The 19,237-nt window shown below is 40.8% G+C and overlaps 1 protein-coding gene across 6 annotated transcripts in view; it reads right to left on the reverse strand.

Annotated features, from left to right (window-relative positions):
- The window catches only part of ZMYND11 (zinc finger MYND-type containing 11), a 108,201-nt gene extending 91,469 nt beyond the window's left edge, over positions 1–16,732 (reverse strand). For 4 of the 6 annotated variants that reach the window (XM_065831973.2, XM_065831972.2, XM_071805310.1 and 1 more), the window contains exon 1: positions 16,512–16,731. The gene's annotated coding sequence lies outside the window, so the exon portion shown is untranslated. Of the gene's footprint in view, positions 1–16,048; positions 16,128–16,511 lie in introns of those variants that run through there. The other 2 variants (XM_071805309.1, XM_071805308.1) reach the window with 2 other exon arrangements.
- Positions 16,733–19,237: the final 2,505 nt, after the last annotated feature.

Here is a 19,237-nt window from a genome sequence, read left to right on the forward strand (position 1 = left end):
GGTACAGACTCCTCCTGTGCTGGGTAACTTCAGGCAAGTCACTGAGTATCTCTGTATCACCATTTCTAAATGCAAAACTAATTACACTAATCCCCTTTGTGCAGCACCTAAATGGCTCTGGATGAAAAGAATTAACCTAAGAACTATTTATGTTATTAGAGCAAAGAACTACAATACTATGTGGAAAGCCGTGGCCAAGTCTTTGCTGTCAGTCTATCCCTCTTGACAGGTACGAACCCTAAGCTCAGAAGTTACTACAAAATGCTGTTTATAATTGCTGGACCATCATAAGCAGAGTAAAATGGAGAACTGGTGCGGCAAATCCACTGAAACACCACGGGGAATGCTGTTAGCTGTCCTAAGGGCCAGGTTTTCAAAGATGTCCAAAGACACATGAGGTCTACACATGGTAGGATTTTCAGAACTAACATTTATTCAAAGTCCCACTAAAATCAATGGCAGCTAAGTAGTGCAGCCTTCACAGACCATTCCTGCAACTTTAATCACTTCAGTCATTAAAAATCTGACCCCAAGTAAACAAACTAAAAAGACATTGTTTAATGTCACTTGTACGACTGTTGTGGAAAACTTTTTTAGACACAAATGTGACTTCTAAATTGCAGTTTAGCAATCTATAAATGCTAATGAAATCCTGTGCTGTCTGCCCTGTAATTTTTTCCTATTAAAAGCTTGTTCTTTTTTTAACCTAATAAGCACATCACTAGTCTAAGCACATTCATTGTTCAAAGTTTAAATTTATGGTTAAAATAAAGAGAGACGTCTCTTACCAGTAACCAGAATACTTTGAGACATGAATTCTTCATGTATATTCAAACTAATGAGCTACATTTATGTCCTTTCACTTAAGACTAGTCTTATATCTTTGCAACAAATAAGTATATAAGGCAAAGGCTGACTGTGTCACATTCAGTCTCCTTCCAACCACAGAAATAAAACCCAGGGAACTTCCAAAAATTCTGAGGGAGAGCAGGGTAATCAAAAAGAAAACATAAATCTGAACTATACATATTTTTTAAAAATTGCCTACTGGTAAATGACTTCTTTTTCTCTTTTTGAGTGATAGCGCACAAGTATAGTGACGTAAACAACTACACCTGGCCACTAAGATGCTGGAGTCATTTGTACAAACCATTCTGGCACTTCTTTACCAATATATAGGTTTGAGTAATGATACAGAACATGGTGAAGGTAGGAATGGAGCTCTAGACAGTGTTATCTTCAATATCTCAACTATTTCTTAACGATGTGGTGTGCTATGGACAAGTGCTCTGTAGTAACGGCAGGAGATTCATCTTAGCAGTCTGAGAGCAAATTCTGACAGAGTCTCCAATTGACTTTGACAGTCTGTGGGGAAATGGCTGAACTGTTAAACCTTTCAGAAAACACAAATGAATAGCCTGAAGCATTTGAATGTGTGAATATAAAAGCAGACAACCCCCAGCATAAAATCATAATCCCCAAATTCTCCTTTAGAGGCAGAACACCAGAAATAAAATTCGGAGATTAAATAAAACCTGCTGATTAGAAAGTATAATTCTACCATGATTTGAGACAGAAAATGAAGAAGGTCATTCATAAGAACATATGTTCTCTTCTGCAAAAGCCTCTGAGGAAGTGGCCTTGATGAAAGCAGAAGTAGTAAACACCAAGCCCAGGACCTTAATGAGGCTAAGTGAGAGTTCAAACTCCTTAGCCTTAAGCAGATATTCCATAACAACTTTAATAAATTATACAGAAGGGGGAAAAAATGGTAAGAAGCTACACGAATCTGAGTCCCAGAATGCACTGCATACAGGTTCTGGATGGCTTTCCTCATTGAAGTGCTCCAGCTTCTCTCCATAAAAAAGTCCACAGATGACAAACAAAAGAGCCAACTAGACAGACACCACTAAATGGATAAGCTCGCTGTCTGCCCCACAGCTCCAAAAGTCTGGTTTTCAACCCTTCCACTTGCACATGACAGGCTGGCTGCTATCAAAAGGGCTCATGATGCAATTCCAGTGGGCTTCACCCACGAGAAATAGGTAAAATCATTCAATCTGGGTTACACAGGAGCTAGAGGTGGTCAGTTCTGTTAGATAAGAGCTTTTGGTACCACTGTATCTGTGAACTAAAGCAAAAAATATTTCTGTTGAAAATTTTTCCCAAAACAATGCCAAGACACATATCCCAAAAAAAATGTTAAACAGACCAACATAAAAATAGGAAGATCCACAACTTTCAAAAGCACATGCATTGTCCTAAATCTCTCTTTTGCGTAAGTACATAGTACATTATGTACTACTTTTATTAGCAAATGAAGTGTCCTGGTTTTGTTAAAAACAAGACCTAAAAACAACTACTAACAGTAAGAAACATCAATGTTAATATGCAAATTCCAAGATGTTTTCAAAACCAGTTTTTCCATTTATAGAAAAATAAACCAAAAACTACTCCTAAGGCCTCTTTTTGTGGACGATCTATTTAAGATTAGTATGACTTCACACACAAGTACTGTTCAAAAACATTTTTCTTGAAAGCATTTTCAAAATGAAAACTGTTTAAAGCTTTTTTCCATGTATTTCCAATCTCTGTGTCAAATACACTACTTCTGGGCTGTACAAGAAGCATCTCTAAGCAGGCTTAAGTATTTTTGGAACAATACTGGGACAGTTCTTGTAAGTATTAGATGTCTATGGTTATGCAATATAGTTTAATATTGGATTATTTTGAACTCTTCTGGAAATCCATTCCAGGTTAATATTGATTATTAATATCAACCAGTTTTAAGAGTAAGCTTGCAGCTTTAAAGTTCATATTTCTACAGAACAACTCTCCACAACAGGATGTGGCTTGGGTTCTTTTTTTCACCTACCTTTTACTCTATAGCAACAAATAGCAAGTTCTTCCTACTGTAATGTAAGCAGGATCCTGAGAGACTGACTGGTAAATGATAAAATGTGCCTTTGTACACAGAAGGGGAACATTTCTGCGCCAGCAGATCACAGGATCACAGAATCACAGTTAAATCCCTCCAGAGATGAAAAGGATGATTGCCACATGCAGATCCGTGATTGCCTAAGCCCTAATGACATCTATACACACCACCACATAGATCAACTCTCCCTCCCTTGTTGACACACAGGTAAAATCCATGCCAAATAACCTTGTAAAAAAATACATATAGTTTTAACTACAACACAAACAGGTATTATTTCTCCTACCAGTGAATTCTACCCACTCCTGCTGCACAATATACCACATGTTGAACGGTGCACGCTACTCAGCAATGTAACCCACGGTGTACCAGTTTTTGCAGGAGTGGCTTCTACAAAGCACTCTTCAACTACACGTCATCCCATGTTTCTTTTCTCATGCCTTCTAGATGCAGTTAGTTTTCTCACCTCTCTCCTTTGTCTCCATCACCCCGTTGCTGTCTCCTTGTACACTCGCTCTTCATAGATTGCACTTTCTCCTCTATTTCACAAATTCTGAAAACCCGTCTCTTCTATGACTGTTACTGAATGTGCCAACTGGTAACTTTTCTGTACTGTATCATGCCACACTATTCACACACAAATACTCAATTTAATTTGGAGCAGGGATTTTTGTAACTTTTTTATCCTGTGCTGTTACTTTGTACACTGCCAAGTACACATGCATTACTACATAAACAAACAACAGCACCAAAATCCAGTTGAAACTTATAGAAATGTAGGTAGGCAGAATGTAATTTCCCAAACTAGAACTTGGCCAGGACAAGAGAGCAAGCACCCTTACTCTTGTGGAAAGTGCCAACAGATCATAGAAATGGCTTGGATGAGTCAAAATCCTAACTACATAAATATATATTTTAAATGAAATTACCAAATGCAGTGCACCATCATACAATCATAGAATGCCATGAGTTGGAAGGGACCCACAAGGATCATTGAGTCCAGCTCTTGTTCCTGTTCTACCACAAAAATATACATACATACATATATATAGAAAAAATAATATACATATGAAGTTCACAGTTCATCGGTCACTTTTTAATTATCTAACACACCTGCCAAGGGTGCTAGAGGCTCATTAGCAAACACCTTCTCAGGGCTGCCTCCCGTTGCAGCTGTAGCCTGAGATGCGGCAAGTGAAGGTCATCATTTAAATTCAAGACAAAGCAACTGTAAAGCAGCACACTCAGCCAGAGATGTGGGGTTCCTGTGACAAGGGCTAACCAGCAGCTCTCCACCAAGTCTGGCAGTTCAGTTAATTTCATTAATTTAGTAGAACTTGGAATAAATGCTCAAAAACAGGGCTGCAATCTCAAACTGTCAAGAGCTCTTCTGTTTCTTGAGTTTACCAATGTAGACATGAATAGGTTTGATACCCATTTTGATACTGAACTTCATCTATTTATTTGTTTGACAACCTTCTGGCCACCACACCCACTGAACTGAACCCCAGCGACACTTCTTCACTCTCCACACAGGAGGGTTTCACCCTCCTTGCCCACAGCAGAACACTCCCTTGACAACTCCTAAACTGTCATTTAAACACCCAAAACCTTTTTTAAGGGGGTTCTTCAGCTCCTGAAAAACCCTGCAAGTATGTTGCATTAACACTGACTTTTTAATTATCACTCCGTTCTCATTTTCCTTTGCCATACAGTTGAGCATCAGCAACGTTTTTATTCTTAAACTCACTAGAGTTGCCTTCCATGACCGAAGTCCCTGTTTATTGCTAAGCAAATATCCAGTGTGGATGTCGCACATTAGTCTGAGTTTGCCGCCTGTTCAGTGCTCTTCCAATCCCTGATGAAAGTGTAACAAGAAGTTGTAGCATAGACTAATCTAAGCAAGCAGAGGAGCTGTTAGAATAGTCTGAGAGCAAAACCACTGAATAATTTGCTTATTAAGAAAACACTTTAAAGACGCACTGAGCCCTTCCTCTGTCTCGAGTCTCTCTGCTGAAGGTATAGTAACACCAAGAGATGCTTAACATGATCATAACCACTCATTTGACAAAGCTTTCAGTGTCCATCAGGAAAGCACATGGCAATAGCTAAGGGATCCAGCCGGAGACAGACAGAATTAGCACCTCTGCATTCCTGGCTTTCATTTAACAGGAGGGAAATACAGTTCCCATCTTCATATGAAACACTACTTTATTCCTCCACCTGCATTAAGACAGACTAAAACAATCCCTCAGAAGAGGTATTTCCTTTTCAGCACTGAGGGAAATTAACTGAGAAACTCACGGGTGACCCTTTAAAAAACGCTGCTGCCAAGTGCATCACTGCCAAAGAATTCACCGTCTCTTTTTATACAAGATACTCGCCTATTGCATACCAAGAAGAGGCTGATGTCATTGAGAGTATCTCCCTCTAAGAAAATAGAGGACACTTCAGAGCATCACGACAATCTTTTCCTCCGCTTTTCACTGCCACAACATCAGCTGTTGCCACATTTATCTCCCTTTTTATACATCTAGATCACTGGGCTTCTACTGTTGCAGCACTTACTGTCTAGGAAATTAGTTTCCTATTGCTGCTTAATACCTAAAACACAGACTTCCCCCACACACACTTTTTTTTATTATTACACTTAAAATTAAAGGACAAGTCCTTTTAAAGAGTGTTTTTTAATTTCAGAAAGTTGTTTGGGGTTATAATTTTAAAATGTGGCTTTCATTTTCATGCTCACCAACTACGTCTGTTATGAAAAGATTTAATAGCAAGCTGCTGCCTAATTAGATGACTTAATGTTGCAAAACTCTGCATTTAAAAGCAAAAGAACTGCCAAAGAAGATCAAAATCAGATTTTTTTCCCCTTGTTTGCTCTGATGTGTATTTTTTTTCTATTTGTATTATGCACAGAAAAACGAGTTGAATGATAACACCATGAATTCACATTGTGTTTTCCTTTATACTGTTTATAAGTTAACTGGGATGTTTATAGCTTGTTTGCTTTCTTCTTTATTTTTTTTTTTAAAGTGACATTTAGAAGCCAATAATGCAAAGTATATTATTGAACTCTGTAACAGTGTCCGATAGGCAGACAACCTAGCTGCAGTGTGATTAAATAATCTAACTGCCGGATCAATGAATGCAGCATGAATTAAAATGGCTGCAAGCTTCTACAAGCACAAGATTAGAGATCAAAAAAAGGTTTCTCTTTTTACATTTCCAAGAAAATGTAACCATTTATTTAAAAACAAAAAAATCCATGTTTTCCTGACAGAAATAATACAGTCTTATTCTAATATATGGTGACTAAACCATGTATTTTTATTGTCAAGGATCAGACTACATTTTGCCATTCTCACACTGAATAACCTCATTCAAGGAAAAAGCAGTCTCTGCTCAAGAAACATAATGGAGCTCAGATTTGGTCCAAAGTGAACTGCTATCTCACGCGTGAAGATAATGAATGTTAATTTAAAATAATGTTCTTTCAACTCCAGGGTTGGGCTTCGGGTTTTTTTTTTGTATAATCAATCAGGGCTGAAAACGTGTGCATGCGCTCTCGCACGCTCGCTCTCTCTGTCGCTCATCCATAAACACTTCTTTATACATTGTCATTCCCAGATATGAGGAGATTTTCTGCAGGTGTAAACTAATATTGTCCCATTAAAGTCATCAGTGCTGCACCAGATCATGGCAGTAAAGACACTGGTCCTCTCTCACATATACTGTGACGTGTGCACCTCAACTTTTCCTTAATGCGCATTTCATCCCAAACGCTGCCTTTCACATGTGTTTCCCAGATCTCATTTGCACTCAAGAGACAACAGCTCTGGTCTTTCATTAACTCACCCCTCAAGGTCTCTTATCTCCAACAAATTCGGACAGGCAGGTACACATGGCTCTTTTCTGCAACTGAGGCAGGAACTCTCAAGTAACTACCAGAAGAGAAAAAGCACTGCAAGGCATTTGGAGAGGACAAAAAGACCAAGCCTGACCCAACCAAACAAGCAGTTTTTAACATTATGCAGTTATTAAAGAGAATTCACAATGTTCCAAAATTCAGGTTTGGAATAAATATAATTTTCGGGTGTAAAAGCAGGAACCAAGATCTAAATTATTATCATCTGGGAACTACTATGGGGAAAAAAGTATTCTATAGCTTTCTGTATCACAAAACTGGGTGAATTTTGGCATCTTTCTGGGAGACATGAGATTGGCAATGGCTGGAGACAGTACTCTGGATTACATGACATGCTAGTTTGACCAAGAAAGGCCGTTCTCACGTAAGAAGAGCCAATTTGGATCCCATTCCTTCGCACTGGCCCAGGAAACCCTGTAACTGCTTATCCACCGTCTTGGCAGAGCGAACACGGTTCTGCTTCCAGGCTCCTCGGTGCCCCCGGACCCAAAGCCTCCGCGCCACCAATTACCTTCAGCTGAGATTTATCAATGTTTCCTGTGCCACTATAAGGAACAAAAATAATTCCATTCTATTGAAAGCTACATGTCTTCAGAAGTTAGTGCTACAGGTTAGCCTTATACTTGGATCATTTGTAAATGGGTTATTTTTATAAAATTTCTTAAAACTGTTGAGAAAAAGAACGTCAGCATGGATTAGAAAACCTAATAAAACGGGCACCTGGAGGTACTTGTCTGATAATCCATATTTCCTAAAAGGTCCAAGCTGAATAAGAAGAGGAGCTCTCATGTCTGGAATCAGAGAGAAGTTAGGAGTATGCTTCCAGTTAGGTATTATAAAGGAGCCTTCTGGGAGCCAGCAGAGTGGAAAGTATACAGGAAAAGGAAGAATCTCTTACAACAAATATTTCCTGTAAGTCTATTCACTTCAGGTCAGTGTAAGAAGACAACAAAGCTAAAAAACTGAGAGATGCAATTACAGATTGAGAGCATCTGTGTCTTGCTCTCCAACACTGTCAGGCTGAAATGCTTCTAGGTATGCATCACTACTCTCCTTCAAAGAATATGTTAGTGAAATAAAACAATATTTTTCATAACAAGCAAGCAAGCAAGCAAGATTTTAATACTTATGGTAACTTTTAATCAACCCAGCATTATGTTCTAGTTAGACTGAGGTCAGACACTACAAGTTACCAATGGCAAAGCGTATATCCCTTCTCAGCCTTCCCCACATTTTATTAAGATCAAGAAAAGTTTTCAGAAAGCTATTTTGATTGGTAAAAATAATATAAAATTCTCCCTTTTATTGAGAAAATGTTCACGTCAATGCCAAGTTATTGTGTGCAGTACTATCTGCAAATGTCAGCTTGCACATGACACTGAAATACTCACTTTCCTGAGAAAAGCTTCATGGAGCCAGTTCTAAGGAACATCCTAAAGTCTCAACTACAGTTATATGAAGCTAAAAATGGTGCCAGCCTGGTTCCTGTGAAAACAACTGGTAACAATTCTTTGCTTTTAATTAACACAGAAAGGAAAAAGTTTTCTGAGATTTCTGAACTGCGAAACAAAGAACAGAAGCACAAGGTGAAGAGAATGTTACTCCTTCTAACTCCTTGTTGCATGGAGCAAAAAGGATTGTCTAGATTTTGCAGGTAAACTTTGATGAACAGGATGAGTCAAGGTAATTTTCACAATTAACAGGTTTCTAATTTATGCTTTGTGATAGAAAAAAATATAAAATCATTTGATTATTAAACTTGCTTTTGCATACATGATTTCCATAATTCTGAAACTATGTTAAAATGCTCGGTTTCCCCCCATATCTGTTTCCTACCTTTCCTAATGTAAAAAAGAAACCTTTCTGCTCATAATACTATCAGTGTTCCCATTAAGAAACCTTACATTTCTTCTTTTACCAGTTTATTTATAATTAAGGCTTTCTATAACATACAGACTTTGAGATATACAGAAAATGTTAATAGTCACTAATAGAAAAACATCAGCCATGTTTCCTCTGTTCTCTTCATAGATACTATAAATTCCTTCAAAGACTAATGTAAATGCAGGAAAAGTGCCTGAACTTCAATCGGAACAATTATCAATGTAAAATTTAGCATGTGCAAAACTCTCCTTAAAATAACAGTAGTTGTACTGTTGATATTCAAAAAGTACAAAAAAATGCCTACATAACATTGCACACTCCAGCAGAGGAATCAAAAATATAACATTATATTAAATTATACAGGCAAAATAAGCTGCATCTGTGTTCTTCCTTGAATTTGGAGTTGTAGGTAAAGTTTTAATTTTAAAAAATATTTTATGAAAATCAACTTGATTCATCAGTATGCTCTAAGGCCTATGCATTTTTATGCCTGTGGGAAAGCAGTGCTTCCATGATCAAGGTCTCCACCACTATATTAATATTAATCTATTGGTAACAAGGAATTTTCTGCAGTGAACGTCATGAATTTTCATCAGTGAACAATCAGTGGCCTGTGATTACACTTTTATGACACAGCAATTCTTTTGTTTTGATTTTAACAATTTTGAATCTGAAACTTCAATAATTAGTTGTGGAGAAGGGATTATGCACAAACATCAGGTTGAAGCTTGGCCCTGAAGTCAGTGATGGCTCAGAAGCTACTGATCAGAAAACTAAAATCTGACCAAAGAGCAAACTGGAGAAACAAAAACCCCACCATTTTGAGGTAAAACTTCCACTTTAATTTGTGCATGTCACACAGCAAGGCACAGACTACCTCATCTTCTGAAGTTTTCTGTTACTGGCAGTGACACCTAGAAAATAGTAAAAAGGCACAAACAGCGCAGACCTGGGTGTTACTTGGTCTCTGAGTTGAGAAGCATCTGTAATTGTGAGCAGGTATCTGTAGTGTGAGAACCTCTTCCTGAATGCACAAACATTGTGTGAGGCTTAATAGAAAAAGATGATAGCGCGCTAAGAAAGATAAAGCTCTCTTGTCTCTCAGATCTTGCCAAAGATTTGTTGAGCAGTATATATACCTTACATCCTTTTAATTTATTTTTCACTGTATATTATTTCTAGCTACTTGGGGATTCTGCTAATCATTCTCTCAATCCTACTCTGTTTCACTTCATCGCTTTTCCAAAAGGTTCCAATAAGACCTAATGGTGGAAGATAAGAATCGCTCTGCTAAAATTAGTGAACTAAGTACCACATCCCGTGAGTCACTGCGTGCGACTCCCATCCACCCATCTCTACAAAAGACCAGACAATAAGGTCGTGTTTTAAGCGCACGAGATCAAAGTACAAGCTTTCCAAAACGCTGCTTCTGAGTGCTGTACCTACTAGCAGAGTCCTACGGTCTGTAACTGAAACAACAGTTCAATTAGCTACATTAAAATCATGTCTTTGAATACAAGGCCAGTTGGTTTCGTGCTTATTTTTAACATACTAACAAAGGAAGCGAAGCATAGGAGAGAGGCAAATAGCAATATGTTTAACTCTTCTTTTTTAAAATTACTAGATCTCAAATCAATAGCACACTATTACAGACAAAAATGAATTAACACAGCGACACCAGTACTTTGCAAGCAAAAATGCTATTTCCACAGAAAAGGTGAATGGGATATTACTGGTATTTTTGCAGGTATGCGCAATTTCATTTTTTAACCAATAAGTGCATTTTAGCACTTCACATTTCAGTGTCTCTGGTACTAAATTTATTTGTTAAGAACTAGTTTTATATCATACTACAATTTTGAGTTGTATGAAGAGCCATAAACTTTAATTCGCGATGGTTTATTCTGCAATTATTTAATCTTGGAATTGAACATTGAAGATAGTGTAAAGGTAAATGCAAAGATATTCCGACTGCTGGTAGAGCAGTAAAAATATTTTACTTATATTGTTTAATATGTTTGTAATTTTGAAATTACCAGTATTATTGTTCTGTCATTTTAACCAATAACATACTTCAAACTCAAATTACACGTCTCTATAGATTCACAGCAGAAACTTCTGCACTTTAGTGAAGTAGAAAATGAGAGACTGGAAGAAAATCAAAACCATTGCTTTTGTACACAAAACTCTCAATAAATACACTTCGGATTTAGCTACATGGTACAGCTATAGGATCAGGCTCTGACAGGGTATCACCAAGGCTGGCTGGCCTAAAATTAGACACCATGAGCTTTAACTTGGGTTCATGGCCATGTCACAGCGTATCACCACTGTGCTTGCTGTCACCTGCCCACAAAAGTCCCTGTTTATCTCGGGGAGTAAATAAAAGCAGAAGAGACACATGAAAAAAATGAAAGAAATCTCAATAAAACATAAGGAAAAAATCAGCACTTAGCAAAGCATATGATTCAAGTTAGTTTACCCTTTAATAACTTGCATATTAAAATAAATTGATAGCAGCCATCTTATATGAAGAAGCATTTCAAGCCAACTGTGTGTGTATGTTTTCAGACAGTCCATGGAACAGTATAGCTAGAACAAGTAACTTATTTATTCCTTTGAAACAAAAATAACGCTAAAAAAAACCATTATGCGGTTATTTGCCTAGTTTTACCCTTAAACAAATGTTATTCATACAATTCAATATTCATAGCTTAGTTATAAATAAATAATACAACAGAGTTCAGACTTGCTGAATTAACTCGATTGGTTTAAGTAGATGATAAAACTACGTTTAAAGACTAACATTGAAAATTGGGGGGGGAGGGAGGGGTGGAACTGCTCTGGAGCCAGCCCTGGTGTGAAGGGAGAAGCTGCAGAGGCGTCGGAGCTCAGGGCTGGGGGTGCCACAGGCGCTCACCCCCAGGCTGGAGGCCCCATGGTTATCACTCTGTACACAGCCACTCCGGCACCCATGAGTCTGCTTCCATTTACCTCCACTACACCCCAGAATGAAGGGGTTTTTTTGATAAATACTATTTTCCCATCATTTAAAGACAAATGTGAGATTTATTTTTTTTAAAAAAAAGCTTCCCCTGCTTGTTTTACATTTTGCCTAGATGGCAAGGTACTCTTCCACCAGTTCTGAGTTTGCATCTTTACACTGCACTGAAAATTACCGAAAACTTGTTTTTAGGAATGTAGGAGTTAAACTTATTAAGAAATTCCTGTAAAATTGAATCATTACCTCATCTTATAAACTACCTATTTTGCAGGCTATATTCTCCTGACTGGCAGATTAAACCTTAGAACAATAACCCAATTATGAGCTAAATTTACATTCAACTGATCAAAAATCATCCAGAACCTGACAAGAACAATCTTTGTTCACAACATTTAGCACAAGTAACACTGACAGACTAAAATGTATGAGCTATATAAAAGATGACATATGTTGCACTGCCCAGCTACCAAGGGCACCACGCTCCAAGTACTATGGGAGTGTTCATCACATCCTGAGACTAAAAAAAAAATCAACAAAAACGAACAAAAAAACCCCTGCTGATAAGGAACACGATCAGACATTAGCTCCTAAACAAGCACTGCAAGAAGGATGGCTAAAGAAAGTCTTATTACATGGGAGGAAAACCACCCCAATTAGTAAAACCAGTGGTCAGGATCTGAAAGAAATTTATATATTTACTGGCTCGACTTTGGAAAAAGAATTTGTCCAACAATTCTGACACAATTATCACAAAAAAAATAAATCCCCCTCTACTTTACCTCATTCAGGAAAGTAAACTCTTGTATGCATCTGGCCAATAATTTATAACAACTCAGCATTTTATGAACCAGGTTCATCACTGGTGTGAGCCACACATACTTTGCACAGATAAATTTTTATTTTGACTTGGCATTTTTAACAACCTATGTTAGAGATAAAAGACTTATTTTACTGACACATGGCATTCTGGAGCTAGCTAAGAAGTCACTTTAGAAGAAAATCAGAACTTTACTGAACACATCTTCATCATCACCCTGTCCCTCTTTCAGAACATTTATCCTGGACAGATTCAGTGCGTGAAGTCTTTACGCACTTCCAGAGCTAAATGTTCTGAAATACTGTGGAAGGAAGTAAATACAAAAACCAGCTACAGGCATGTCCAAAATCTGCAAACTTTAGTTGACTGAAGCTGAATACTCGATTTCAAAACAACTCTCCTAATTCTGAAATGTCCCAATTCACCGATTGTGTGACAGGAGACAATTCTCTAACAAAGTAGACAACATAGACATCTATGGGGAAGTTTAAATGCCTAAAATTAATAAAATATCTTCAAATGTTGTTTTTATCTATTTTTTTTGAAGTATTTAATCCTAATTCAGAGACCACAGCTAGCAGAGTCCAGGGGTCCCCAAGCTGTGCTTCACTGGTAGAAATGCACAACAGTCTAGATGTGGCCTAACCTGCTCCAAGGTGAGTTTAAGGACAAATTCATTATCCATCCACAATGTTTTCTTCTCCAGGAGCACCCACATCACTAAGAGGACCCAGTAGGTTATATTCACCTGCAAGGTGGAAATGCTGAGCACACTTCTCAACCTTTCCCTATCTCATTTGCTCTTGAGACGATGTCAGGCTGAAAAGACGATTCAGGCTCTTCCCCTGTAGAAGCCCCAAGACTTTCCTAAACTGTCTCTTCTACTCTCTACTGCAAGGGCAAGCAGGACCTCCGGGGAACCTGAGCACTAGCTGCATACAGACCACCTACCACCTATAGATACCATGGACACACCACACAGATTACAGCGTATGACCTCGCACTCACAGAGATCACCGTAACAAAATCACTGTTACTTTTGTAGTTCTCATTTTTGTCCCTGAAAAGTTAAGAAGTATTGCTCTGGCTCACAACACATAAAGACTAAGACAAACTACTAAGAATTTTACTTTGTGGTGAATAAAATCAATTGCGTTTATATTTAAAAGTAATAGGTGTAAGTGATTGCTTAGATTTTAAAAATAATACACCAGTTTAACTGGTATGGAGGTCACTTCTCTATTAAATTTCTGCTATAAAGCTCAAAACTTGGAAGAAGAGCAGCTTCTAGCACACCACCAAAGTCTCAAGACTCCCACTCAACGTTCACACACTCACAAATCCCTTTATATAGCTGACTTCATCACCAGGTATTCCACCACACTATCCAGCTCCTGAGATGGAATGCAAGAGTAATTTTTCTCACTTAGTCCTTTGGTGCCCAACTCTCTATGAAATATCAGTTGCAGATGCCTTTTCTTGATGGCAGAGACCACCATCCAGAGCAAAATCAACAGAGTCATCAGTACAGTAACTTTTTTCCCCACTCATTAAAACCCAACTCACTATCAGAAAGATAAAGTGCTCTCTGTTGTACTACCTCATCCATGAACCATTCACTTCCCCATATAAATATCTGGCGAAAGCAGAGTTTGTTTAGGCACGGAAAAGCTGGCATTAAACATAAATCCACACTGGGAATTATTTTGCAGACACTTTCACTTTTATACAAAAACAGCAGTCAGCAAATGGTCTATTTCCCTAAAGACTCTGTACTGCACTCAGAATGGCTGATAACGAAATTTTAAAAAGTGGCGATATGCCAGGTCCTTTGCACTGAAGGATGAGGGACGAGAAAAACCCAAGGGACTGCAACCCAAACCACAATGTGGCATTTCCACTCCCACTCTTCCCCCCTCCCAACACCTGTCTCAGTGATCGCCCTTGAAGAATTAAACCATTTCCTATAAGGAACAGAAACAAAAGTGCAATAAAAACAGCATCACTAAGACACGAAAGTGTTTTCTACCTCTAGTCCTTCCCACTGCAGTTAAGGTCTCAAAACCACAACAGAGTAACTCCTACAAAACGGAGACTGTAGCAGATGACTCCGAGGGGTTAAAATGCCAACTTATACAATTATAAATCAAATCTTTTCCTCTTCTTAGGCCACTCCAGCTCTACCCTTTGTAAAGTTCTGTTTGCCACATTCACAGAGGACAAAACCAAATTCCCAAAGTCTGCTGTTTTCAGGCTAAGCCCCAAAAGACACACAAAGTTTTCCAAGTCCTTAACATCAGTGTTTTACAGGGGGGGGCTGTTTTCTGAAACACACAGCTCAGGAAAGCACACCTAAGCTCCCCATCACCTTTACCATCGGGAACCCCATACTTAGACTTGCATCCTTTCCCCACAAGAAGAGGCAGACAGGCCTCTGGACAACCCCTGCAGCAGGGAGGAGGGAAAACGCCTCACAAAGTGAACCAAAAGGAGTTATTGGGAGACATGGCTTTGGGGACACATACACACACAAAGCCCCCCCAAAAACACTAAAACCAAGCCCCTCAGTAGTTCACATTCCCCTGCAATCCGCCCGCCGATGCGGCGGGGCGCCGGGAAGGCCGCGGGGAGCGGGCGAGCTGTTTGCAGAGGGCGCGGGAGGGCCCGGCCCGCAGCAGCCGCGCTGCCCGCACGCCCCTCGCCCGCAGCGGGCAGCGCTGGAGGAGGACAGCGGAGATGTCGGGCCCATTCCCCCCCGCCCGGGCCCTGCCCCGGAGCAGATGCGGAAGGCCAAGAAGCCCCCAGGGCCATGCCGGGGAACTAGGCGCTTCGCCAGCAGGGCGCCCCGAGAAGGCAGGGGCCCCGTCCCCCGCCTGCCCTCTGGGCAGCCCGGGCGGCAAGGCCGTCCCCGCCGCGAGGGTGGGAGGAGGGCCGGGGCTCTAAGTTCACCCTTTCCCCTGTCCCCTCCTCTTCCCCCCCGCGGGGAAGGGAGCCATGGCCCCGGTCCCGCCGTCTCTCTCCTGTAGAGACTCGGCGCTGTCGAGCAGCTGCCATTACTCGGGCCAAGACCCGTCCTCCCAAGTAGAGATCCCCCCACCCCGGCGAGGAAATGAAGCGGAGGCGGGGGTGTGTGCGAGAGAAAGGGAGCGGGAAGTGGGGAGCAAAGTGGTCGCCCCGCATATGGGGAAAGAGCGAGGCCAGGGGGCGGCGGGGCTGAGGCCGGGCTGCGCCACACCCCGCTCGGCCTCGCCTCTCACGCGAGTCCCCGGCTCCCCCGCTCCCTGCAGGCCCGCGCGGAGCGGTGGAGGCAGCGATTCTCTTGTGTGCTCTTCTCCCCACCCCATCTCCTCCCGCTCCGACCCCCGGCTGACTGCAACTCGGCACGGGGGCGAGGGGAACCGGCCGCCGCCGCCTCCCAGCCGAAATCCGACCGGGGAAGGTGTGGGGACAAAAATAATCGCCGTTAATAATCACACGCGCTCCGCCGCCGTCCCCTTCTCCTCCTCGATTTCCAAGCGGGCGGCCAGATAATCCTTTCCACTCCGAAAAACGAAATAATAAGAAAAAAATCCCGCCTTCTATCTTCCCCCCCCCTTCAGCCCCACACATTTTATGATCAAGTAGAATTGCTCCCCCCTCCCCATATGGCACCCCGCGGGGGGCAGGATTGCCCCCTCCCCTGGTGCCCAGCCCTTCCCCTGTCCCCTCTCCCTCATCTCCTTGGAACAGTGTGTACATGATTTTGTAGTTTTTTTAAGGCGCCATGTTTATAATCCTCCATCATATTAAAAAAAAAAAAATCCGCCCAGCATGAGACACGGCGTCTCTCGCACCCCAAAGCCAGGCAGCCAGACACAGAAATATCCACAGGGCTGTAAATTCACCCCCCCCTCCCGCACACACACCCCTCCTCCCCAGACTTAAAAGTCTCTCTCACCTTGTGCTGCTGCCGCTGCTTCTGCTGCTGCAGGGGGGGGAGAAGTTAAGCCAGGGGAAACTTTTCAATCCCTTCCCCAGGCTGCTGCCGCCTCCTCCTTCCACATATTTTTCCTCTCAGAGTTTTATTGTGTCTGAATTTTCTCTCTCTCTCTCCTCTTCTGTCTGTCCACAGTTCAGGTTTCTGGGGTAAACAGGGTTTAGGATGGTGCTAGGGATATTTGGGAGAAGGAGAACTCTAGTGGTGTCTGCTGGAGTTGCTGTTTGTTTCTTTTATTATTTTTTTTAATAATACATTTGAAACGTATCTTTAACTATTTATTATATAGGTATTTTATCATACTCTTAGATCGGGACCCTATCTTATCACAGAGGAAAAATACGCTGCTTATCTGGCCCTGATACATGCAAATTCCTCCTATCATGAAGTCCAACTTGGAGAAATTCCGAATGTGTTTGAAAGTGGATAGTCACCTTGAGCAGTAGACACTAAAACGTACAGAATCAGTGGTCCGTCTCAGGGTTAGCTATATGTTGAGGGCTGTAGATACGCACTTTCACTGCAGGATTGGGAGATACACAGTAATACAAAATATATAACTTTTTGGCCCACACATATATATGTATGTAGCAATAAAACATGTACATTTTATGCTGATTTTATATAGACTGTGAGATAAATATTACTAACAGTAAATGTCTAGGCAAATACATTCTAAAGTTTCTGAAATACTTCTGGGATTATTAAATGGAAAAGTAACATGCTTCATAATTACTTAATCTTGACTAGAAATGTGAGATACTTTATTAAAATACACGAAGTGTAGTTGTATAAACTTTTATGCTTGCAAATAATTTTAGTCATATGAGTAGTCATCACTATTACTAAAGCAGTTTTGGACTCTTAATGATGAAAAAGATCCATTTGCCTGGTCAGTCAAGGATTTAACAGAGTTTGCACACTGATCAGTGAAAGTTTCTCCAGTGTGTTTAGTAAATAAGATTTCCAGTAGTGTCTAAAACCACATTTTGTTTAAGACTACTGCATTAGGATTTTGCCTCCTCTTTTAAAAAATAAAATGCAAATAACAGTGAGTTGCACAGCAGTGATAAAGCTTTACTTCTATGATGCATTTAAATATGAAAGAACATTTTACATTATCTAAAATAAATAGACAGGAAAAAAGTGCTGGTAATCTGCTTTCAAAGGGTGCTTGAAGGGTTGGGTACTGTAATTTATTAAGTGCATTATATTGCTTGTATTAATAAAAAGCAAATGAAGTTTACAGGTAAATCTTTAAGTAAGAAGGGATTTTCCATCAGTAAAATTTCAAAAAGGCTACCTTATATTGAGTATTTAGCTGTGATGTTTCAGTGTGATTTCGTTAAGGCACGTAATTTGCAAAAGAAGTTTGGTAGAAATATATGCCAAGTTACCATGGGATATCGCTGGCTTGGCTGTCTGAGGTTTCTTTGAAACCTTCTCTGTACAAATTGCATCTGAGCTATATTTATATAGGAAAAAAATAGATTTGGGTCCTTATTGTTTCTACCGTGCAGTCACGCTAACAGTTCTGCTCAAGCTGGCGTGGTTAAGGCACGCTGATCTTTGCATCCAGAAGCAAAGAGAGGAGAAGCATAGCTCACAGCATCCAGCATCGTGTTTCATTCTTCAACCTGAACAGCCAAGTACCCCTCGAAACTGGGTTGATGGGGGGGATTTGCCACAACTCCAAAACAAAACTCCAATTCCAGTCTCAGGTTCTTTAGCAAAAAGATTTATTACTCTGCTACAGTGCCTTCTACTTAGCTATGTAAATATTTGTTTAAAGCAGAAGTTCAGCTATCTTCAGTATAAAAAGGGTTTAGCCCTTTATCTCTTCAGGACCTATAGAGAGCTGTCAAATAAATATTCATGCTGCAGTTTCATCAACGTGGAAGAATACGCAGGGCTGAAGCCGTATGGCTTGCCTACCTGACAGGTTTTTACCTGGAGTCTACTGCTTGCCAACAATTTGCTGTACTTAACATATTTGTACAGGCTAGTCTGGCCCGTCTCCAACTATTTGTTTCAGGAGACAAATATTTGATTTTGGAAAGAACAAGGTATCCTAAAGCAAACATGCAGGGAGTGTCTGCAACCAGAGCCACGTTACCTTGTCTGAGCTGGTGGGCAGTGAATTAGATCAAGTGCAGAAAGACAGGTAATGTATGGGTGTCTGTGGGCCTTGTTTTGAAATATTTTGGTATCCTCATGAGGTCCCCTGGGTAACTGCATTATATAGCTTTCAGGATGCACATTGAAGCATAAAAAGGATGCGTTTTTCAGTCGTTTTGCCTTCTTTTTATCTGCATTAGAAAGACTTTTGAATGCTCATTAACACACAAGTTTGAAGCCCTGCTAGCCGGTCTTGGTCAGCGCCGATTCTGGCATTTCTCAGCGCTGGGTTCGATCTGTGACCCGGCCCGTGGCCGGTCCCTGTGCCCGGTCCCTGTGCCCGCTCACCGCCACACCAGCGCGGCCGGGAGCTCGGAGCAGCGACCGCGGCGGCGGGAGGGCCGAACCCGGCAGACAATGGGAAGGAAATCCCACCCTCCCCCGGCGCTGGGCACCGCCGCCTGTCCTCATAGGCAGCGGGAAATGTTTGTTAAAACAAAAAGCGGGTTTGGGGCCGTCCCCAGCTCCCCCCTTCCCCGGGGCGAGGCCGCTCCGGCACCTCCTCCCTC

Source organism: Patagioenas fasciata, chromosome 2, assembly GCF_037038585.1.
Source record: "Patagioenas fasciata isolate bPatFas1 chromosome 2, bPatFas1.hap1, whole genome shotgun sequence".
NCBI classification, from domain to species: Eukaryota; Metazoa; Chordata; class Aves; order Columbiformes; family Columbidae; genus Patagioenas; species Patagioenas fasciata.